The 20,294-nt window shown below is 39.5% G+C and overlaps 41 non-coding genes across 41 annotated transcripts; all 41 read right to left on the minus strand.

Moving 5' to 3' along the window:
* Nucleotides 1–420: 420 nt before the first annotated feature.
* On the minus strand, nt 421–503 carry trnal-uag (transfer RNA leucine (anticodon UAG)). Its single transcript has one exon. It is a non-coding gene; the product is annotated as a tRNA-Leu (tRNA).
* Nucleotides 504–923: 420 nt separating this feature from the next.
* trnal-uag (transfer RNA leucine (anticodon UAG)) lies at nt 924–1,006 on the minus strand. Its single transcript has one exon. It is a non-coding gene; the product is annotated as a tRNA-Leu (tRNA).
* Nucleotides 1,007–1,175: 169 nt separating this feature from the next.
* trnal-uag (transfer RNA leucine (anticodon UAG)) lies at nt 1,176–1,258 on the minus strand. The gene has a single exon. It is a non-coding gene; the product is annotated as a tRNA-Leu (tRNA).
* A 673-nt stretch (nt 1,259–1,931) lies between these two features.
* Nucleotides 1,932–2,014, minus strand: trnal-uag (transfer RNA leucine (anticodon UAG)). Its single transcript has one exon. It is a non-coding gene; the product is annotated as a tRNA-Leu (tRNA).
* Nucleotides 2,015–2,434: 420 nt separating this feature from the next.
* trnal-uag (transfer RNA leucine (anticodon UAG)) lies at nt 2,435–2,517 on the minus strand. Its single transcript has one exon. It is a non-coding gene; the product is annotated as a tRNA-Leu (tRNA).
* Nucleotides 2,518–2,938: 421 nt separating this feature from the next.
* trnal-uag (transfer RNA leucine (anticodon UAG)) lies at nt 2,939–3,021 on the minus strand. The gene has a single exon. It is a non-coding gene; the product is annotated as a tRNA-Leu (tRNA).
* Nucleotides 3,022–3,440: 419 nt separating this feature from the next.
* Nucleotides 3,441–3,523, minus strand: trnal-uag (transfer RNA leucine (anticodon UAG)). Its single transcript has one exon. It is a non-coding gene; the product is annotated as a tRNA-Leu (tRNA).
* A 673-nt stretch (nt 3,524–4,196) lies between these two features.
* trnal-uag (transfer RNA leucine (anticodon UAG)) lies at nt 4,197–4,279 on the minus strand. The gene has a single exon. It is a non-coding gene; the product is annotated as a tRNA-Leu (tRNA).
* Nucleotides 4,280–4,448: 169 nt separating this feature from the next.
* Nucleotides 4,449–4,531, minus strand: trnal-uag (transfer RNA leucine (anticodon UAG)). The gene has a single exon. It is a non-coding gene; the product is annotated as a tRNA-Leu (tRNA).
* A 419-nt stretch (nt 4,532–4,950) lies between these two features.
* On the minus strand, nt 4,951–5,033 carry trnal-uag (transfer RNA leucine (anticodon UAG)). The gene has a single exon. It is a non-coding gene; the product is annotated as a tRNA-Leu (tRNA).
* A 421-nt stretch (nt 5,034–5,454) lies between these two features.
* On the minus strand, nt 5,455–5,537 carry trnal-uag (transfer RNA leucine (anticodon UAG)). Its single transcript has one exon. It is a non-coding gene; the product is annotated as a tRNA-Leu (tRNA).
* A 420-nt stretch (nt 5,538–5,957) lies between these two features.
* On the minus strand, nt 5,958–6,040 carry trnal-uag (transfer RNA leucine (anticodon UAG)). The gene has a single exon. It is a non-coding gene; the product is annotated as a tRNA-Leu (tRNA).
* Nucleotides 6,041–6,209: 169 nt separating this feature from the next.
* Nucleotides 6,210–6,292, minus strand: trnal-uag (transfer RNA leucine (anticodon UAG)). The gene has a single exon. It is a non-coding gene; the product is annotated as a tRNA-Leu (tRNA).
* A 673-nt stretch (nt 6,293–6,965) lies between these two features.
* trnal-uag (transfer RNA leucine (anticodon UAG)) lies at nt 6,966–7,048 on the minus strand. Its single transcript has one exon. It is a non-coding gene; the product is annotated as a tRNA-Leu (tRNA).
* A 421-nt stretch (nt 7,049–7,469) lies between these two features.
* On the minus strand, nt 7,470–7,552 carry trnal-uag (transfer RNA leucine (anticodon UAG)). Its single transcript has one exon. It is a non-coding gene; the product is annotated as a tRNA-Leu (tRNA).
* A 169-nt stretch (nt 7,553–7,721) lies between these two features.
* On the minus strand, nt 7,722–7,804 carry trnal-uag (transfer RNA leucine (anticodon UAG)). Its single transcript has one exon. It is a non-coding gene; the product is annotated as a tRNA-Leu (tRNA).
* A 419-nt stretch (nt 7,805–8,223) lies between these two features.
* Nucleotides 8,224–8,306, minus strand: trnal-uag (transfer RNA leucine (anticodon UAG)). Its single transcript has one exon. It is a non-coding gene; the product is annotated as a tRNA-Leu (tRNA).
* Nucleotides 8,307–8,727: 421 nt separating this feature from the next.
* Nucleotides 8,728–8,810, minus strand: trnal-uag (transfer RNA leucine (anticodon UAG)). Its single transcript has one exon. It is a non-coding gene; the product is annotated as a tRNA-Leu (tRNA).
* Nucleotides 8,811–9,230: 420 nt separating this feature from the next.
* Nucleotides 9,231–9,313, minus strand: trnal-uag (transfer RNA leucine (anticodon UAG)). Its single transcript has one exon. It is a non-coding gene; the product is annotated as a tRNA-Leu (tRNA).
* A 169-nt stretch (nt 9,314–9,482) lies between these two features.
* Nucleotides 9,483–9,565, minus strand: trnal-uag (transfer RNA leucine (anticodon UAG)). Its single transcript has one exon. It is a non-coding gene; the product is annotated as a tRNA-Leu (tRNA).
* Nucleotides 9,566–9,986: 421 nt separating this feature from the next.
* On the minus strand, nt 9,987–10,069 carry trnal-uag (transfer RNA leucine (anticodon UAG)). Its single transcript has one exon. It is a non-coding gene; the product is annotated as a tRNA-Leu (tRNA).
* A 673-nt stretch (nt 10,070–10,742) lies between these two features.
* trnal-uag (transfer RNA leucine (anticodon UAG)) lies at nt 10,743–10,825 on the minus strand. The gene has a single exon. It is a non-coding gene; the product is annotated as a tRNA-Leu (tRNA).
* Nucleotides 10,826–11,246: 421 nt separating this feature from the next.
* trnal-uag (transfer RNA leucine (anticodon UAG)) lies at nt 11,247–11,329 on the minus strand. Its single transcript has one exon. It is a non-coding gene; the product is annotated as a tRNA-Leu (tRNA).
* Nucleotides 11,330–11,498: 169 nt separating this feature from the next.
* Nucleotides 11,499–11,581, minus strand: trnal-uag (transfer RNA leucine (anticodon UAG)). Its single transcript has one exon. It is a non-coding gene; the product is annotated as a tRNA-Leu (tRNA).
* Nucleotides 11,582–12,002: 421 nt separating this feature from the next.
* Nucleotides 12,003–12,085, minus strand: trnal-uag (transfer RNA leucine (anticodon UAG)). Its single transcript has one exon. It is a non-coding gene; the product is annotated as a tRNA-Leu (tRNA).
* A 420-nt stretch (nt 12,086–12,505) lies between these two features.
* Nucleotides 12,506–12,588, minus strand: trnal-uag (transfer RNA leucine (anticodon UAG)). Its single transcript has one exon. It is a non-coding gene; the product is annotated as a tRNA-Leu (tRNA).
* A 169-nt stretch (nt 12,589–12,757) lies between these two features.
* On the minus strand, nt 12,758–12,840 carry trnal-uag (transfer RNA leucine (anticodon UAG)). The gene has a single exon. It is a non-coding gene; the product is annotated as a tRNA-Leu (tRNA).
* Nucleotides 12,841–13,261: 421 nt separating this feature from the next.
* Nucleotides 13,262–13,344, minus strand: trnal-uag (transfer RNA leucine (anticodon UAG)). Its single transcript has one exon. It is a non-coding gene; the product is annotated as a tRNA-Leu (tRNA).
* Nucleotides 13,345–14,017: 673 nt separating this feature from the next.
* Nucleotides 14,018–14,100, minus strand: trnal-uag (transfer RNA leucine (anticodon UAG)). Its single transcript has one exon. It is a non-coding gene; the product is annotated as a tRNA-Leu (tRNA).
* A 421-nt stretch (nt 14,101–14,521) lies between these two features.
* trnal-uag (transfer RNA leucine (anticodon UAG)) lies at nt 14,522–14,604 on the minus strand. The gene has a single exon. It is a non-coding gene; the product is annotated as a tRNA-Leu (tRNA).
* Nucleotides 14,605–15,024: 420 nt separating this feature from the next.
* Nucleotides 15,025–15,107, minus strand: trnal-uag (transfer RNA leucine (anticodon UAG)). Its single transcript has one exon. It is a non-coding gene; the product is annotated as a tRNA-Leu (tRNA).
* Nucleotides 15,108–15,528: 421 nt separating this feature from the next.
* trnal-uag (transfer RNA leucine (anticodon UAG)) lies at nt 15,529–15,611 on the minus strand. Its single transcript has one exon. It is a non-coding gene; the product is annotated as a tRNA-Leu (tRNA).
* Nucleotides 15,612–16,030: 419 nt separating this feature from the next.
* trnal-uag (transfer RNA leucine (anticodon UAG)) lies at nt 16,031–16,113 on the minus strand. Its single transcript has one exon. It is a non-coding gene; the product is annotated as a tRNA-Leu (tRNA).
* A 420-nt stretch (nt 16,114–16,533) lies between these two features.
* trnal-uag (transfer RNA leucine (anticodon UAG)) lies at nt 16,534–16,616 on the minus strand. Its single transcript has one exon. It is a non-coding gene; the product is annotated as a tRNA-Leu (tRNA).
* Nucleotides 16,617–16,785: 169 nt separating this feature from the next.
* trnal-uag (transfer RNA leucine (anticodon UAG)) lies at nt 16,786–16,868 on the minus strand. The gene has a single exon. It is a non-coding gene; the product is annotated as a tRNA-Leu (tRNA).
* Nucleotides 16,869–17,289: 421 nt separating this feature from the next.
* Nucleotides 17,290–17,372, minus strand: trnal-uag (transfer RNA leucine (anticodon UAG)). The gene has a single exon. It is a non-coding gene; the product is annotated as a tRNA-Leu (tRNA).
* Nucleotides 17,373–18,045: 673 nt separating this feature from the next.
* Nucleotides 18,046–18,128, minus strand: trnal-uag (transfer RNA leucine (anticodon UAG)). The gene has a single exon. It is a non-coding gene; the product is annotated as a tRNA-Leu (tRNA).
* A 421-nt stretch (nt 18,129–18,549) lies between these two features.
* On the minus strand, nt 18,550–18,632 carry trnal-uag (transfer RNA leucine (anticodon UAG)). The gene has a single exon. It is a non-coding gene; the product is annotated as a tRNA-Leu (tRNA).
* A 420-nt stretch (nt 18,633–19,052) lies between these two features.
* trnal-uag (transfer RNA leucine (anticodon UAG)) lies at nt 19,053–19,135 on the minus strand. The gene has a single exon. It is a non-coding gene; the product is annotated as a tRNA-Leu (tRNA).
* A 421-nt stretch (nt 19,136–19,556) lies between these two features.
* Nucleotides 19,557–19,639, minus strand: trnal-uag (transfer RNA leucine (anticodon UAG)). The gene has a single exon. It is a non-coding gene; the product is annotated as a tRNA-Leu (tRNA).
* A 419-nt stretch (nt 19,640–20,058) lies between these two features.
* Nucleotides 20,059–20,141, minus strand: trnal-uag (transfer RNA leucine (anticodon UAG)). Its single transcript has one exon. It is a non-coding gene; the product is annotated as a tRNA-Leu (tRNA).
* Nucleotides 20,142–20,294: the final 153 nt, after the last annotated feature.

A 20,294-nucleotide genomic window follows, 5' to 3' on the forward strand; every position in this document is an offset into this window, starting at 1 on the left:
GAAAAACACTCAAAAAAAGCAACAATTTCAAACATTTGTTTGGTCCTTATATCTTAAATTTAACATTGTATATAATGTCTTAACTTTTTTAGATTAAATGCGTTTCTGCTTTTTATTTCTTGTAGAAATACAGTGAATGTGCCTGACCAAGTGGGAAACATCAGTCATTGTGAGAAGTGGGATTTGAACCCATGTCTTCAGAGGAGACTGCGGCCTAAACACAGGGCCTGAGACGGCAAGGCCATCCTGATTAAAATGTAATAAAAGTAGGAACAATTACTAAATGTTTCTTTTGTCCTTAGATAACACATCTTACCTGGAATATGGTGTCTCAACTTCTTTGCACAAAATGCATTACTGCTTTTCACTTCATGTAGAAATACGGTAAATGTGACTGAGCCAGTGAACAACATCAGTCATTGTCAGAAGTGGGATTTGAACCCACGCCTCCAGAGGAGACTGCGGCCTAAACGCAGCGCCTTAGACGGCTCGGCCATCCTGACTGAAAAACACTCAAAAAAAGTAACAATTTCAAACATTTGTTTGGTCCTTATATCACAAATTTAACATTGTATATAATGTCTTAACTTTTTTAGATTAAATGCGTTTCTGCTTTTTATTTCTTGTAGAAATACAGTGAATGTGCCTGACCAAGTGGGAAACATCAGTCATTGTGAGAAGTGGGATTTGAACCCATGTCTTCAGAGGAGACTGCGGCCTAAACACAGGGCCTTAGACGGCAAGGCCATCCTGATTAAAATGTAATAAAAGTAGCAACAATTACTAAATGTTTCATTTGTCCTTAGATAACACATCTCACCTGGAATATGGTGTCTCAACTTCTTTACAAAAATGCATTACTGCTTTTCACTTAATCTAGAAATACGGTAAATGTGACTGAGCCAGTGAACAACATTAGTCATTGTCAGAAGTGGGATTTGAACCCACGCCTCCAGAGGAGACTGCGGCCTAAACGCAGCGCCTTAGACCGCTCGGCCATCCTGACTGAAAAACACTCAAAAAAAGCAACAATTTCAAACATTTGTTTGGTCCTTATATCTTAAATTTAACATTGTATATAATGTCTTAACTTTTTTAGATTAAATGCGTTTCTGCTTTTTATTTCTTGTAGAAATACAGTGAATGTGCCTGACCAAGTGGGAAACATCAGTCATTGTCAGAAGTGGGATTTGAACCCACGCCTTCAGAGGAGACTGCGGCCTAAACGCAGCGCCTTAGACCGCTCGGCCATCCTGACTGAAAAACACTCAAAAAAAGCAACAATTTCGAACATTTGTTTGGTCCTTATATCACAAATTTAACATTGTATATAATGTCTTAACTTTTTTAGATTAAATGCGTTTCTGCTTTTTATTTCTTGTAGAAATACAGTGAATGTGCCTGACCAAGTGGGAAACATCAGTCATTGTGAGAAGTGGGATTTGAACCCATGTCTTCAGAGGAGACTGCGGCCTAAACACAGGGCCTAAGACCGCTCGGCCATCCTGACTGAAAAACTCTGAAAGAAGCCAACAATTTTAAACATTTGTCTGGTTGCCCGATCAAAAATGTAACATGGAATATTGTGTCTCAACCTTTTTACATGAAATGCCTTGCTACTTTTTATTTAATGTAGAAATACAGTGAATGTGCCTGACCAAGTGGGAAACATCAGTCATTGTGAGAAGTGGGATTTGAACCCATGTCTTCAGAGGAGACTGCGGCCTAAACACAGGGCCTGAGACGGCAAGGCCATCCTGATTAAAATGTAATAAAAGTAGCAACAATTACTAAATGTTTCTTTTGTCCTTCGATAACACATCTTACCTGGAATATGGTGTCTCAACTTCTTTACACAAAATGCATTACTGCTTTTCACTTCATGTAGAAATACGGTAAATGTGACTGAGCCAGTGAACAACATCAGTCATTGTCAGAAGTGGGATTTGAACGCACGCCTCCAGAGGAGACTGCGGCCTAAACGCAGCGCCTTAGACCGCTCGGCCATCCTGACTGAAAAACACTCAAAAAAAGCAACATTTTCAAACATTTGTTTGGTCCTTATATCACAAATTTAACATTGTATATAATGTCTTAACTTTTTTAGATTAAATGCGTTTCTGCTTTTTATTTCTTGTAGAAATACAGTGAATGTGCCTGACCAAGTGGGAAACATCAGTCATTGTGAGAAGTGGGATTTGAACCCATGTCTTCAGAGGAGACTGCGGCCTAAACACAGGGCCTTAGACGGCAAGGCCATCCTGATTAAAATGTAATAAAAGTAGCAACAATTACTAAATGTTTCATTTGTCCTTAGATAACACATCTCACCTGGAATATGGTGTCTCAACTTCTTTACAAAAATGCATTACTGCTTTTCACTTCATGTAGAAATACGGTAAATGTGACTGAGCCAGTGAACAACATTAGTCATTGTCAGAAGTGGGATTTGAACCCACGCCTCCAGAGGAGACTGCGGCCTAAACGCAGCGCCTTAGACCGCTCGGCCATCCTGACTGAAAAACACTCAAAAAAAGCAACAATTTCAAACATTTGTTTGGTCCTTATATCTTAAATTTAACATTGTATATAATGTCTTAACTTTTTTAGATTAAATGCGTTTCTGCTTTTTATTTCTTGTAGAAATACAGTGAATGTGCCTGACCAAGTGGGAAACATCAGTCATTGTGAGAAGTGGGATTTGAACCCATGTCTTCAGAGGAGACTGCGGCCTAAACACAAGGCCTTAGACGGCAAGGCCATCCTGATTAAAATGTAATAAAAGTAGCAACAATTACTAAATGTTTCATTTGTCCTTAGATAACACATCTCACCTGGAATATGGTGTCTCAACTTCTTTACACAAAATGCATTACTGCTTTTCACTTCATGTAGAAATACGGTAAATGTGACTGAGCCAGTGAACAACATCAGTCATTGTCAGAAGTGGGATTTAAACCCACGCCTCCAGAGGAGACTGCGGCCTAAACGCAGCGCCTTAGACCGCTCGGCCATCCTGACTGAAAAACACAAAAAAAGCAACAATTTCAAACATTTGTTTGGTCCTTATATCACAAATTTAACATTGTATATAATGTCTTAACTTTTTTAGATTAAATGCGTTTCTGCTTTTTATTTCTTGTAGAAATACAGTGAATGTGCCTGACCAAGTGGGAAACATCAGTCATTGTGAGAAGTGGGATTTGAACCCATGTCTTCAGAGGAGACTGCGGCCTAAACACAGGGCCTGAGACGGCAAGGCCATCCTGATTAAAATGTAATAAAAGTAGGAACAATTACTAAATGTTTCTTTTGTCCTTAGATAACACATCTTACCTGGAATATGGTGTCTCAACTTCTTTGCACAAAATGCATTACTGCTTTTCACTTCATGTAGAAATACGGTAAATGTGACTGAGCCAGTGAACAACATCAGTCATTGTCAGAAGTGGGATTTGAACCCACGCCTCCAGAGGAGACTGCGGCCTAAACGCAGCGCCTTAGACGGCTCGGCCATCCTGACTGAAAAACACTCAAAAAAAGCAACAATTTCAAACATTTGTTTGGTCCTTATATCACAAATTTAACATTGTATATAATGTCTTAACTTTTTTAGATTAAATGCGTTTCTGCTTTTTATTTCTTGTAGAAATACAGTGAATGTGCCTGACCAAGTGGGAAACATCAGTCATTGTGAGAAGTGGGATTTGAACCCATGTCTTCAGAGGAGACTGCGGCCTAAACACAGGGCCTAAGACCGCTCGGCCATCCTGACTGAAAAACTCTGAAAGAAGCCAACAATTTTAAACATTTGTCTGGTTGCCCGATCAAAAATGTAACATGGAATATTGTGTCTCAACCTTTTTACATGAAATGCCTTGCTACTTTTTATTTAATGTAGAAATACAGTGAATGTGCCTGACCAAGTGGGAAACATCAGTCATTGTGAGAAGTGGGATTTGAACCCATGTCTTCAGAGGAGACTGCGGCCTAAACACAGGGCCTGAGACGGCAAGGCCATCCTGATTAAAATGTAATAAAAGTAGCAACAATTACTAAATGTTTCATTTGTCCTTAGATAACACATCTCACCTGGAATATGGTGTCTCAACTTCTTTACACAAAATGCATTGCTGCTTTTCACTTCATGTAGAAATACGGTAAATGTGACTGAGCCAGTGAACAACATCAGTCATTGTCAGAAGTGGGATTTGAACCCACGCCTCCAGAGGAGACTGAGGCCTAAACGCAGCACCTTAGACCGCTCGGCCATCCTGACTGAAAAACTCTGAAAGAAGCCATCAATTTTAAACATTTGTCTGGTTGCCCGATCAAAAATGTAACATGGAATATTGTGTCTCAACCTTTTTACATGAAATGCCTTGCTACTTTTTATTTAATGTAGAAATACAGTGAATGTGCCTGACCAAGTGAACAACATCAGTCATTGTCAGAAGTGGGATTTGAACCCACGCCTCCAGAGGAGACTGCGGCCTAAACGCAGCGCCTTAGACCGCTCGGCCATCCTGAATGTAAAATACTCAAAAAAGTAACAATTTCAAACATTTGTTTGGTCCTTATATCACAAATTTAACATTGTATATAATGTCTTAACTTTTTTAGATTAAATGCGTTTCTGCTTTTTATTTCTTGTAGAAATACAGTGAATGTGCCTGACCAAGTGGGAAACATCAGTCATTGTGAGAAGTGGGATTTGAACCCATGTCTTCAGAGGAGACTGCGGCCTAAACACAGGGCCTTAGACGGCAAGGCCATCCTGATTAAAATGTAATAAAAGTAGCAACAATTACTAAATGTTTCATTTGTCCTTAGATAACACATCTCACCTGGAATATGGTGTCTCAACTTCTTTACAAAAATGCATTACTGCTTTTCACTTCATGTAGAAATACGGTAAATGTGACTGAGCCAGTGAACAACATTAGTCATTGTCAGAAGTGGGATTTGAACCCACGCCTCCAGAGGAGACTGCGGCCTAAACGCAGCGCCTTAGACCGCTCGGCCATCCTGACTGAAAAACACTCAAAAAAAGCAACAATTTCAAACATTTGTTTGGTCCTTATATCTTAAATTTAACATTGTATATAATGTCTTAACTTTTTTAGATTAAATGCGTTTCTGCTTTTTATTTCTTGTAGAAATACAGTGAATGTGCCTGACCAAGTGGGAAACATCAGTCATTGTGAGAAGTGGGATTTGAACCCATGTCTTCAGAGGAGACTGCGGCCTAAACACAGGGCCTGAGACGGCAAGGCCATCCTGATTAAAATGTAATAAAAGTAGGAACAATTACTAAATGTTTCTTTTGTCCTTAGATAACACATCTTACCTGGAATATGGTGTCTCAACTTCTTTGCACAAAATGCATTACTGCTTTTCACTTCATGTAGAAATACGGTAAATGTGACTGAGCCAGTGAACAACATCAGTCATTGTCAGAAGTGGGATTTGAACCCACGCCTCCAGAGGAGACTGCGGCCTAAACGCAGCGCCTTAGACGGCTCGGCCATCCTGACTGAAAAACACTCAAAAAAAGTAACAATTTCAAACATTTGTTTGGTCCTTATATCACAAATTTAACATTGTATATAATGTCTTAACTTTTTTAGATTAAATGCGTTTCTGCTTTTTATTTCTTGTAGAAATACAGTGAATGTGCCTGACCAAGTGGGAAACATCAGTCATTGTGAGAAGTGGGATTTGAACCCATGTCTTCAGAGGAGACTGCGGCCTAAACACAGGGCCTTAGACGGCAAGGCCATCCTGATTAAAATGTAATAAAAGTAGCAACAATTACTAAATGTTTCATTTGTCCTTAGATAACACATCTCACCTGGAATATGGTGTCTCAACTTCTTTACAAAAATGCATTACTGCTTTTCACTTAATCTAGAAATACGGTAAATGTGACTGAGCCAGTGAACAACATTAGTCATTGTCAGAAGTGGGATTTGAACCCACGCCTCCAGAGGAGACTGCGGCCTAAACGCAGCGCCTTAGACCGCTCGGCCATCCTGACTGAAAAACACTCAAAAAAAGCAACAATTTCAAACATTTGTTTGGTCCTTATATCTTAAATTTAACATTGTATATAATGTCTTAACTTTTTTAGATTAAATGCGTTTCTGCTTTTTATTTCTTGTAGAAATACAGTGAATGTGCCTGACCAAGTGGGAAACATCAGTCATTGTCAGAAGTGGGATTTGAACCCACGCCTTCAGAGGAGACTGCGGCCTAAACGCAGCGCCTTAGACCGCTCGGCCATCCTGACTGAAAAACACTCAAAAAAAGCAACAATTTCGAACATTTGTTTGGTCCTTATATCACAAATTTAACATTGTATATAATGTCTTAACTTTTTTAGATTAAATGCGTTTCTGCTTTTTATTTCTTGTAGAAATACAGTGAATGTGCCTGACCAAGTGGGAAACATCAGTCATTGTGAGAAGTGGGATTTGAACCCATGTCTTCAGAGGAGACTGCGGCCTAAACACAGGGCCTAAGACCGCTCGGCCATCCTGACTGAAAAACTCTGAAAGAAGCCAACAATTTTAAACATTTGTCTGGTTGCCCGATCAAAAATGTAACATGGAATATTGTGTCTCAACCTTTTTACATGAAATGCCTTGCTACTTTTTATTTAATGTAGAAATACAGTGAATGTGCCTGACCAAGTGGGAAACATCAGTCATTGTGAGAAGTGGGATTTGAACCCATGTCTTCAGAGGAGACTGCGGCCTAAACACAGGGCCTGAGACGGCAAGGCCATCCTGATTAAAATGTAATAAAAGTAGCAACAATTACTAAATGTTTCATTTGTCCTTAGATAACACATCTCACCTGGAATATGGTGTCTCAACTTCTTTACACAAAATGCATTGCTGCTTTTCACTTCATGTAGAAATACGGTAAATGTGACTGAGCCAGTGAACAACATCAGTCATTGTCAGAAGTGGGATTTGAACCCACGCCTCCAGAGGAGACTGCGACCTAAACGCAGCGCCTTAGACCGCTCGGCCATCCTGACGGAAAAACTCTGAAAGAAGCCAACAATTTTAAACATTTGTCTGGTTGCCCGATCAAAAATGTAACATGGAATATTGTGTCTCAACCTTTTTATATGAAATGCCTTGCTACTTTTTATTTATTGTAGAAATACAGTGAATGTGCCTGACCAAGTGGGAAACATCAGTCATTGTGAGAAGTGGGATTTGAACCCATGTCTTCAGAGGAGACTGCGGCCTAAACACAGGGCCTGAGACGGCAAGGCCATCCTGATTAAAATGTAATAAAAGTAGGAACAATTACTAAATGTTTCTTTTGTCCTTAGATAACACATCTCACCTGGAATATGGTGTCTCAACTTCTTTACACAAAATGCATTGCTGCTTTTCACTTCATGTAGAAATACGGTAAATGTGACTGAGCCAGTGAACAACATCAGTCATTGTCAGAAGTGGGATTTGAACCCACGCCTCCAGAGGAGACTGAGGCCTAAACGCAGCACCTTAGACCGCTCGGCCATCCTGACTGAAAAACTCTGAAAGAAGCCATCAATTTTAAACATTTGTCTGGTTGCCCGATCAAAAATGTAACATGGAATATTGTGTCTCAACCTTTTTACATGAAATGCCTTGCTACTTTTTATTTAATGTAGAAATACAGTGAATGTGCCTGACCAAGTGAACAACATCAGTCATTGTCAGAAGTGGGATTTGAACCCACGCCTCCAGAGGAGACTGCGGCCTAAACGCAGCGCCTTAGACCGCTCGGCCATCCTGAATGTAAAATACTCAAAAAAGTAACAATTTCAAACATTTGTTTGGTCCTTATATCACAAATTTAACATTGTATATAATGTCTTAACTTTTTTAGATTAAATGCGTTTCTGCTTTTTATTTCTTGTAGAAATACAGTGAATGTGCCTGACCAAGTGGGAAACATCAGTCATTGTGAGAAGTGGGATTTGAACCCATGTCTTCAGAGGAGACTGCGGCCTAAACACAGGGCCTTAGACGGCAAGGCCATCCTGATTAAAATGTAATAAAAGTAGCAACAATTACTAAATGTTTCATTTGTCCTTAGATAACACATCTCACCTGGAATATGGTGTCTCAACTTCTTTACAAAAATGCATTACTGCTTTTCACTTCATGTAGAAATACGGTAAATGTGACTGAGCCAGTGAACAACATTAGTCATTGTCAGAAGTGGGATTTGAACCCACGCCTCCAGAGGAGACTGCGGCCTAAACGCAGCGCCTTAGACCGCTCGGCCATCCTGACTGAAAAACACTCAAAAAAAGCAACAATTTCAAACATTTGTTTGGTCCTTATATCTTAAATTTAACATTGTATATAATGTCCTAACTTTTTTAGATTAAATGCGTTTCTGCTTTTTATTTCTTGTAGAAATACAGTGAATGTGCCTGACCAAGTGGGAAACATCAGTCATTGTGAGAAGTGGGATTTGAACCCATGTCTTCAGAGGAGACTGCGGCCTAAACACAGGGCCTGAGACGGCAAGGCCATCCTGATTAAAATGTAATAAAAGTAGGAACAATTACTAAATGTTTCTTTTGTCCTTAGATAACACATCTTACCTGGAATATGGTGTCTCAACTTCTTTGCACAAAATGCATTACTGCTTTTCACTTCATGTAGAAATACGGTAAATGTGACTGAGCCAGTGAACAACATCAGTCATTGTCAGAAGTGGGATTTGAACCCACGCCTCCAGAGGAGACTGCGGCCTAAACGCAGCGCCTTAGACGGCTCGGCCATCCTGACTGAAAAACACTCAAAAAAAGTAACAATTTCAAACATTTGTTTGGTCCTTATATCACAAATTTAACATTGTATATAATGTCTTAACTTTTTTAGATTAAATGCGTTTCTGCTTTTTATTTCTTGTAGAAATACAGTGAATGTGCCTGACCAAGTGGGAAACATCAGTCATTGTGAGAAGTGGGATTTGAACCCATGTCTTCAGAGGAGACTGCGGCCTAAACACAGGGCCTTAGACGGCAAGGCCATCCTGATTAAAATGTAATAAAAGTAGCAACAATTACTAAATGTTTCATTTGTCCTTAGATAACACATCTCACCTGGAATATGGTGTCTCAACTTCTTTACAAAAATGCATTACTGCTTTTCACTTAATCTAGAAATACGGTAAATGTGACTGAGCCAGTGAACAACATTAGTCATTGTCAGAAGTGGGATTTGAACCCACGCCTCCAGAGGAGACTGCGGCCTAAACGCAGCGCCTTAGACCGCTCGGCCATCCTGACTGAAAAACACTCAAAAAAAGCAACAATTTCAAACATTTGTTTGGTCCTTATATCTTAAATTTAACATTGTATATAATGTCTTAACTTTTTTAGATTAAATGCGTTTCTGCTTTTTATTTCTTGTAGAAATACAGTGAATGTGCCTGACCAAGTGGGAAACATCAGTCATTGTCAGAAGTGGGATTTGAACCCACGCCTTCAGAGGAGACTGCGGCCTAAACGCAGCGCCTTAGACCGCTCGGCCATCCTGACTGAAAAACACTCAAAAAAAGCAACAATTTCGAACATTTGTTTGGTCCTTATATCACAAATTTAACATTGTATATAATGTCTTAACTTTTTTAGATTAAATGCGTTTCTGCTTTTTATTTCTTGTAGAAATACAGTGAATGTGCCTGACCAAGTGGGAAACATCAGTCATTGTGAGAAGTGGGATTTGAACCCATGTCTTCAGAGGAGACTGCGGCCTAAACACAAGGCCTTAGACGGCAAGGCCATCCTGATTAAAATGTAATAAAAGTAGCAACAATTACTAAATGTTTCATTTGTCCTTAGATAACACATCTCACCTGGAATATGGTGTCTCAACTTCTTTACACAAAATGCATTACTGCTTTTCACTTCATGTAGAAATACGGTAAATGTGACTGAGCCAGTGAACAACATCAGTCATTGTCAGAAGTGGGATTTGAACCCACGCCTTCAGAGGAGACTGCGGCCTAAACGCAGCGCCTTAGACCGCTCGGCCATCCTGACTGAAAAACACTCAAAAAAAGCAACAATTTCGAACATTTGTTTGGTCCTTATATCACAAATTTAACATTGTATATAATGTCTTAACTTTTTTAGATTAAATGCGTTTCTGCTTTTTATTTCTTGTAGAAATACAGTGAATGTGCCTGACCAAGTGGGAAACATCAGTCATTGTGAGAAGTGGGATTTGAACCCATGTCTTCAGAGGAGACTGCGGCCTAAACACAGGGCCTAAGACCGCTCGGCCATCCTGACTGAAAAACTCTGAAAGAAGCCAACAATTTTAAACATTTGTCTGGTTGCCCGATCAAAAATGTAACATGGAATATTGTGTCTCAACCTTTTTACATGAAATGCCTTGCTACTTTTTATTTAATGTAGAAATACAGTGAATGTGCCTGACCAAGTGGGAAACATCAGTCATTGTGAGAAGTGGGATTTGAACCCATGTCTTCAGAGGAGACTGCGGCCTAAACACAGGGCCTGAGACGGCAAGGCCATCCTGATTAAAATGTAATAAAAGTAGCAACAATTACTAAATGTTTCATTTGTCCTTAGATAACACATCTCACCTGGAATATGGTGTCTCAACTTCTTTACACAAAATGCATTGCTGCTTTTCACTTCATGTAGAAATACGGTAAATGTGACTGAGCCAGTGAACAACATCAGTCATTGTCAGAAGTGGGATTTGAACCCACGCCTCCAGAGGAGACTGCGACCTAAACGCAGCGCCTTAGACCGCTCGGCCATCCTGACGGAAAAACTCTGAAAGAAGCCAACAATTTTAAACATTTGTCTGGTTGCCCGATCAAAAATGTAACATGGAATATTGTGTCTCAACCTTTTTATATGAAATGCCTTGCTACTTTTTATTTATTGTAGAAATACAGTGAATGTGCCTGACCAAGTGGGAAACATCAGTCATTGTGAGAAGTGGGATTTGAACCCATGTCTTCAGAGGAGACTGCGGCCTAAACACAGGGCCTGAGACGGCAAGGCCATCCTGATTAAAATGTAATAAAAGTAGGAACAATTACTAAATGTTTCTTTTGTCCTTAGATAACACATCTCACCTGGAATATGGTGTCTCAACTTCTTTACACAAAATGCATTGCTGCTTTTCACTTCATGTAGAAATACGGTAAATGTGACTGAGCCAGTGAACAACATCAGTCATTGTCAGAAGTGGGATTTGAACCCACGCCTCCAGAGGAGACTGAGGCCTAAACGCAGCACCTTAGACCGCTCGGCCATCCTGACTGAAAAACTCTGAAAGAAGCCATCAATTTTAAACATTTGTCTGGTTGCCCGATCAAAAATGTACCATGGAATATTGTGTCTCAACCTTTTTACATGAAATGCCTTGCTACTTTTTATTTAATGTAGAAATACAGTGAATGTGCCTGACCAAGTGAACAACATCAGTCATTGTCAGAAGTGGGATTTGAACCCACGCCTCCAGAGGAGACTGCGGCCTAAACGCAGCGCCTTAGACCGCTCGGCCATCCTGACTGAAAAACACTCAAAAAAAGCAACAATTTCAAACATTTGTTTGGTCCTTATATCTTAAATTTAACATTGTATATAATGTCTTAACTTTTTTAGATTAAATGCGTTTCTGCTTTTTATTTCTTGTAGAAATACAGTGAATGTGCCTGACCAAGTGGGAAACATCAGTCATTGTGAGAAGTGGGATTTGAACCCATGTCTTCAGAGGAGACTGCGGCCTAAACACAGGGCCTGAGACGGCAAGGCCATCCTGATTAAAATGTAATAAAAGTAGGAACAATTACTAAATGTTTCTTTTGTCCTTAGATAACACATCTTACCTGGAATATGGTGTCTCAACTTCTTTGCACAAAATGCATTACTGCTTTTCACTTCATGTAGAAATACGGTAAATGTGACTGAGCCAGTGAACAACATCAGTCATTGTCAGAAGTGGGATTTGAACCCACGCCTCCAGAGGAGACTGCGGCCTAAACGCAGCGCCTTAGACGGCTCGGCCATCCTGACTGAAAAACACTCAAAAAAAGTAACAATTTCAAACATTTGTTTGGTCCTTATATCACAAATTTAACATTGTATATAATGTCTTAACTTTTTTAGATTAAATGCGTTTCTGCTTTTTATTTCTTGTAGAAATACAGTGAATGTGCCTGACCAAGTGGGAAACATCAGTCATTGTGAGAAGTGGGATTTGAACCCATGTCTTCAGAGGAGACTGCGGCCTAAACACAGGGCCTTAGACGGCAAGGCCATCCTGATTAAAATGTAATAAAAGTAGCAACAATTACTAAATGTTTCATTTGTCCTTAGATAACACATCTCACCTGGAATATGGTGTCTCAACTTCTTTACAAAAATGCATTACTGCTTTTCACTTAATCTAGAAATACGGTAAATGTGACTGAGCCAGTGAACAACATTAGTCATTGTCAGAAGTGGGATTTGAACCCACGCCTCCAGAGGAGACTGCGGCCTAAACGCAGCGCCTTAGACCGCTCGGCCATCCTGACTGAAAAACACTCAAAAAAAGCAACAATTTCAAACATTTGTTTGGTCCTTATATCTTAAATTTAACATTGTATATAATGTCTTAACTTTTTTAGATTAAATGCGTTTCTGCTTTTTATTTCTTGTAGAAATACAGTGAATGTGCCTGACCAAGTGGGAAACATCAGTCATTGTCAGAAGTGGGATTTGAACCCACGCCTTCAGAGGAGACTGCGGCCTAAACGCAGCGCCTTAGACCGCTCGGCCATCCTGACTGAAAAACACTCAAAAAAAGCAACAATTTCGAACATTTGTTTGGTCCTTATATCACAAATTTAACATTGTATATAATGTCTTAACTTTTTTAGATTAAATGCGTTTCTGCTTTTTATTTCTTGTAGAAATACAGTGAATGTGCCTGACCAAGTGGGAAACATCAGTCATTGTGAGAAGTGGGATTTGAACCCATGTCTTCAGAGGAGACTGCGGCCTAAACACAAGGCCTTAGACGGCAAGGCCATCCTGATTAAAATGTAATAAAAGTAGCAACAATTACTAAATGTTTCATTTGTCCTTAGATAACACATCTCACCTGGAATATGGTGTCTCAACTTCTTTACACAAAATGCATTACTGCTTTTCACTTCATGTAGAAATACGGTAAATGTGACTGAGCCAGTGAACAACATCAGTCATTGTCAGAAGTGGGATTTGAACCCACGCCTCCAGAGGAGACTGCGGCCTAAACGCAGCGCCTTAGACCGCTCGGCCATCCTGACTGAAAAACACTCAAAAAAAGCAACAATTTCAAACATTTGTTTGGTCCTTATATCACAAATTTAACATTGTATATAATGTCTTAACTTTTTTAGATTAAATGCGTTTCTGCTTTTTATTTCTTGTAGAAATACAGTGAATGTGCCTGACCAAGTGGGAAACATCAGTCATTGTGAGAAGTGGGATTTGAACCCATGTCTTCAGAGGAGACTGCGGCCTAAACACAGGGCCTAAGACCGCTCGGCCATCCTGACTGAAAAACTCTGAAAGAAGCCAACAATTTTAAACATTTGTCTGGTTGCCCGATCAAAAATGTAACATGGAATATTGTGTCTCAACCTTTTTACATGAAATGCCTTGCTACTTTTTATTTAATGTAGAAATACAGTGAATGTGCCTGACCAAGTGGGAAACATCAGTCATTGTGAGAAGTGGGATTTGAACCCATGTCTTCAGAGGAGACTGCGGCCTAAACACAGGGCCTGAGACGGCAAGGCCATCCTGATTAAAATGTAATAAAAGTAGCAACAATTACTAAATGTTTCTTTTGTCCTTCGATAACACATCTTACCTGGAATATGGTGTCTCAACTTCTTTACACAAAATGCATTACTGCTTTTCACTTCATGTAGAAATACGGTAAATGTGACTGAGCCAGTGAACAACATCAGTCATTGTCAGAAGTGGGATTTGAACGCACGCCTCCAGAGGAGACTGCGGCCTAAACGCAGCGCCTTAGACCGCTCGGCCATCCTGACTGAAAAACACTCAAAAAAAGCAACAATTTCAAACATTTGTTTGGTCCTTATATCACAAATTTAACATTGTATATAATGTCTTAACTTTTTTAGATTAAATGCGTTTCTGCTTTTTATTTCTTGTAGAAATACAGTGAATGTGCCTGACCAAGTGGGAAACATCAGTCATTGTGAGAAGTGGGATTTGAACCCATGTCTTCAGAGGAGACTGCGGCCTAAACACAGGGCCTTAGACGGCAAGGCCATCCTGATTAAAATGTAATAAAAGTAGCAACAATTACTAAATGTTTCTTTTGTCCTTAGATAACACATCTTACCTGGAATATTGTGTCTCAACTTCTTTACACAAAATGCATTACTGCTTTTCACTTCATGTAGAAATACGGTAAATGTGACTGAGCCAGTGAACAACATCAGTCATTGTCAGAAGTGGGATTTGAACCCACGCCTCCAGAGGAGACTGCGGCCTAAACGCAGCGCCTTAGACCGCTCGGCCATCCTGACTGAAAAACACTCAAAAAAAGCAACAATTTCAAACATTTGTTTGGTCCTTATATCACAAATTTAACATTGTATATAATGTCTTAACTTTTTTAGATTAAATGCGTTTCTGCTTTTTATTTCTTGTAGAAATACAGTGAATGTGCCTGACCAAGTGGGAAACATCAGTCATTGTGAGAAGTGGGATTTGAACCCATGTCTTCAGAGGAGACTGCGGCCTAAACACAGGGCCTTAGACGGCAAGGCCATCCTGATTAAAATGTAATAAAAGTAGCAACAATTACTAAATGTTTCATTTGTCCTTAGATAACACATCTCACCTGGAATATGGTGTCTCAACTTCTTTACAAAAATGCATTACTGCTTTTCACTTCATGTAGAAATACGGTAAATGTGACTGAGCCAGTGAACAACATTAGTCATTGTCAGAAGTGGGATTTGAACCCACGCCTCCAGAGGAGACTGCGGCCTAAACGCAGCGCCTTAGACCGCTCGGCCATCCTGACTGAAAAACACTCAAAAAAAGCAACAATTTCAAACATTTGTTTGGTCCTTATATCTTAAATTTAACATTGTATATAATGTCTTAACTTTTTTAGATTAAATGCGTTTCTGCTTTTTATTTCTTGTAGAAATACAGTGAATGTGCCTGACCAAGTGGGAAACATCAGTCATTGTGAGAAGTGGGATTTGAACCCATGTCTTCAGAGGAGACTGCGGCCTAAACACAAGGCCTTAGACGGCAAGGCCATCCTGATTAAAATGTAATAAAAGTAGCAACAATTACTAAATGTTTCATTTGTCCTTAGATAACACATCTCACCTGGAATATGGTGTCTCAACTTCTTTACACAAAATGCATTACTGCTTTTCACTTCATGTAGAAATACGGTAAATGTGACTGAGCCAGTGAACAACATCAGTCATTGTCAGAAGTGGGATTTGAACCCACGCCTCCAGAGGAGACTGCGGCCTAAACGCAGCGCCTTAGACCGCTCGGCCATCCTGACTGAAAAACACAAAAAAAGCAACAATTTCAAACATTTGTTTGGTCCTTATATCACAAATTTAACATTGTATATAATGTCTTAACTTTTTTAGATTAAATGCGTTTCTGCTTTTTATTTCTTGTAGAAATACAGTGAATGTGCCTGACCAAGTGGGAAACATCAGTCATTGTGAGAAGTGGGATTTGAACCCATGTCTTCAGAGGAGACTGCGGCCTAAACACAGGGCCTGAGACGGCAAGGCCATCCTGATTAAAATGTAATAAAAGTAGGAACAATTACTAAATGTTTCTTTTGTGCTTAGATAACACATCTTACCTGGAATATGGTGTCTCAACTTCTTTGCACAAAATGCATTACTGCTTTTCACTTCATGTAGAAATACGGTAAATGTGACTGAGCCAGTGAACAACATCAGTCATTGTCAGAAGTGGGATTTGAACCCACGCCTCCAGAGGAGACTGCGGCCTAAACGCAGCGCCTTAGACGGCTCGGCCATCCTGACTGAAAAACACTCAAAAAAAGTAACAATTTCAAACATTTGTTTGGTCCTTATATCACAAATTTAACATTGTATATAATGTCTTAACTTTTTTAGATTAAATGCGTTTCTGCTTTTTATTTCTTGTAGAAATACAGTGAATGTGCCTGACCAAGTGGGAAACATCAGTCATTGTGAGAAGTGGGATTTGAACCCATGTCTTCAGAGGAGACTGCGGCCTAAACACAGGGCCTTAGACGGCAAGGCCATCCTGATTAAAATGTAATAAAAGTAGCAACAATTACTAAATGTTTCATTTGTCCTTAGATAACACATCTCACCTGGAATATGGTGTCTCAACTTCTTTACAAAAATGCATTACTGCTTTTCACTTAATGTAGAAATACGGTAAATGTGACTGAGCCAGTGAACAACATTAGTCATTGTCAGAAGTGGGATTTGAACCCACGCCTCCAGAGGAGACTGCGGCCTAAACGCAGCGCCTTAGACCGCTCGGCCATCCTGACTGAAAAACACTCAAAAAAAGCAACAATTTCAAACATTTGTTTGGTCCTTATATCTTAAATTTAACATTGTATATAATGTCTTAACTTTTTTAGATTAAATGCGTTTCTGCTTTTTATTTCTTGTAGAAATACAGTGAATGTGCCTGACCAAGTGGGAAACATCAGTCATTGTCAGAAGTGGGATTTGAACCCACGCCTTCAGAGGAGACTGCGGCCTAAACGCAGCGCCTTAGACCGCTCGGCCATCCTGACTGAAAAACACTCAAAAAAAGCAACAATTTCGAACATTTGTTTGGTCCTTATATCACAAATTTAACATTGTATATAATGTCTTAACTTTTTTAGATTAAATGCGTTTCTGCTTTTTATTTCTTGTAGAAATACAGTGAATGTGCCTGACCAAGTGGGAAACATCAGTCATTGTGAGAAGTGGGATTTGAACCCATGTCTTCAGAGGAGACTGCGGCCTAAACACAAGGCCTTAGACGGCAAGGCCATCCTGATTAAAATGTAATAAAAGTAGCAACAATTACTAAATGTTTCATTTGTCCTTAGATAACACATCTCACCTGGAATATGGTGTCTCAACTTCTTTACACAAAATGCATTACTGCTTTTCACTTCATGTAGAAATACGGTAAATGTGACTGAGCCAGTGAACAACATCAGTCATTGTCAGAAGTGGGATTTGAACCCACGCCTCCAGAGGAGACTGCGGCCTAAACGCAGCGCCTTAGACCGCTCGGCCATCCTGACTGAAAAACACTCAAAAAAAGCAACAATTTCAAACATTTGTTTGGTCCTTATATCACAAATTTAACATTGTATATAATGTCTTAACTTTTTTAGATTAAATGCGTTTCTGCTTTTTATTTCTTGTAGAAATACAGTGAATGTGCCTGACCAAGTGGGAAACATCAGTCATTGTGAGAAGTGGGATTTGAACCCATGTCTTCAGAGGAGACTGCGGCCTAAACACAGGGCCTAAGACCGCTCGGCCATCCTGACTGAAAAACTCTGAAAGAAGCCAACAATTTTAAACATTTGTCTGGTTGCCCGATCAAAAATGTAACATGGAATATTGTGTCTCAACCTTTTTACATGAAATGCCTTGCTACTTTTTATTTAATGTAGAAATACAGTGAATGTGCCTGACCAAGTGGGAAACATCAGTCATTGTGAGAAGTGGGATTTGAACCCATGTCTTCAGAGGAGACTGCGGCCTAAACACAGGGCCTGAGACGGCAAGGCCATCCTGATTAAAATGTAATAAAAGTAGCAACAATTACTAAATGTTTCTTTTGTCCTTCGATAACACATCTTACCTGGAATATGGTGTCTCAACTTCTTTACACAAAATGCATTACTGCTTTTCACTTCATGTAGAAATACGGTAAATGTGACTGAGCCAGTGAACAACATCAGTCATTGTCAGAAGTGGGATTTGAACGCACGCCTCCAGAGGAGACTGCGGCCTAAACGCAGCGCCTTAGACCGCTCGGCCATCCTGACTGAAAAACACTCAAAAAAAGCAACAATTTCAAACATTTGTTTGGTCCTTATATCACAAATTTAACATTGTATATAATGTCTTAACTTTTTTAGATTAAATGCGTTTCTGCTTTTTATTTCTTGTAGAAATACAGTGAATGTGCCTGACCAAGTGGGAAACATCAGTCATTGTGAGAAGTGGGATTTGAACCCATGTCTTCAGAGGAGACTGCGGCCTAAACACAGGGCCTTAGACGGCAAGGCCATCCTGATTAAAATGTAATAAAAGTAGCAACAATTACTAAATGTTTCTTTTGTCCTTAGATAACACATCTTACCTGGAATATTGTGTCTCAACTTCTTTACACAAAATGCATTACTGCTTTTCACTTCATGTAGAAATACGGTAAATGTGACTGAGCCAGTGAACAACATCAGTCATTGTCAGAAGTGGGATTTGAACCCACGCCTCCAGAGGAGACTGCGGCCTAAACGCAGCGCCTTAGACCGCTCGGCCATCCTGACTGAAAAACACTCAAAAAAAGCAACAATTTCAAACATTTGTTTGGTCCTTATATCACAAATTTAACATTGTATATAATGTCTTAACTTTTTTAGATTAAATGCGTTTCTGCTTTTTATTTCTTGTAGAAATACAGTGAATGTGCCTGACCAAGTGGGAAACATCAGTCATTGTGAGAAGTGGGATTTGAACCCATGTCTTCAGAGGAGACTGCGGCCTAAACACAGGGCCTTAGACGGCAAGGCCATCCTGATTAAAATGTAATAAAAGTAGCAACAATTACTAAATGTTTCATTTGTCCTTAGATAACACATCTCACCTGGAATATGGTGTCTCAACTTCTTTACAAAAATGCATTACTGCTTTTCACTTCATGTAGAAATACGGTAAATGTGACTGAGCCAGTGAACAACATTAGTCATTGTCAGAAGTGGGATTTGAACCCACGCCTCCAGAGGAGACTGCGGCCTAAACGCAGCGCCTTAGACCGCTCGGCCATCCTGACTGAAAAACACTCAAAAAAAGCAACAATTTCAAACATTTGTTTGGTCCTTATATCTTAAATTTAACATTGTATATAATGTCTTAACTTTTTTAGATTAAATGCGTTTCTGCTTTTTATTTCTTGTAGAAATACAGTGAATGTGCCTGACCAAGTGGGAAACATCAGTCATTGTGAGAAGTGGGATTTGAACCCATGTCTTCAGAGGAGACTGCGGCCTAAACACAAGGCCTTAGACGGCAAGGCCATCCTGATTAAAATGTAATAAAAGTAGCAACAATTACTAAATGTTTCATTTGTCCTTAGATAACACATCTCACCTGGAATATGGTGTCTCAACTTCTTTACACAAAATGCATTACTGCTTTTCACTTCATGTAGAAATACGGTAAATGTGACTGAGCCAGTGAACAACATCAGTCATTGTCAGAAGTGGGATTTGAACCCACGCCTCCAGAGGAGACTGCGGCCTAAACGCAGCGCCTTAGACCGCTCGGCCATCCTGACTGAAAAACACAAAAAAAGCAACAATTTCAAACATTTGTTTGGTCCTTATATCACAAATTTAACATTGTATATAATGTCTTAACTTTTTTAGATTAAATGCGTTTCTGCTTTTTATTTCTTGTAGAAATACAGTGAATGTGCCTGACCAAGTGGGAAACATCAGTCATTGTGAGAAGTGGGATTTGAACCCATGTCTTCAGAGGAGACTGCGGCCTAAACACAGGGCCTGAGACGGCAAGGCCATCCTGATTAAAATGTAATAAAAGTAGGAACAATTACTAAATGTTTCTTTTGTCCTTAGATAACACATCTTACCTGGAATATGGTGTCTCAACTTCTTTGCACAAAATGCATTACTGCTTTTCACTTCATGTAGAAATACGGTAAATGTGACTGAGCCAGTGAACAACATCAGTCATTGTCAGAAGTGGGATTTGAACCCACGCCTCCAGAGGAGACTGCGGCCTAAACGCAGCGCCTTAGACGGCTCGGCCATCCTGACTGAAAAACACTCAAAAAAAGCAACAATTTCAAACATTTGTTTGGTCCTTATATCACAAATTTAACATTGTATATAATGTCTTAACTTTTTTAGATTAAATGCGTTTCTGCTTTTTATTTCTTGTAGAAATACAGTGAATGTGCCTGACCAAGT

Source organism: Pungitius pungitius, chromosome 15, assembly GCF_949316345.1.
Source record: "Pungitius pungitius chromosome 15, fPunPun2.1, whole genome shotgun sequence".
Taxonomy (NCBI): domain Eukaryota; kingdom Metazoa; phylum Chordata; class Actinopteri; order Perciformes; family Gasterosteidae; genus Pungitius; species Pungitius pungitius.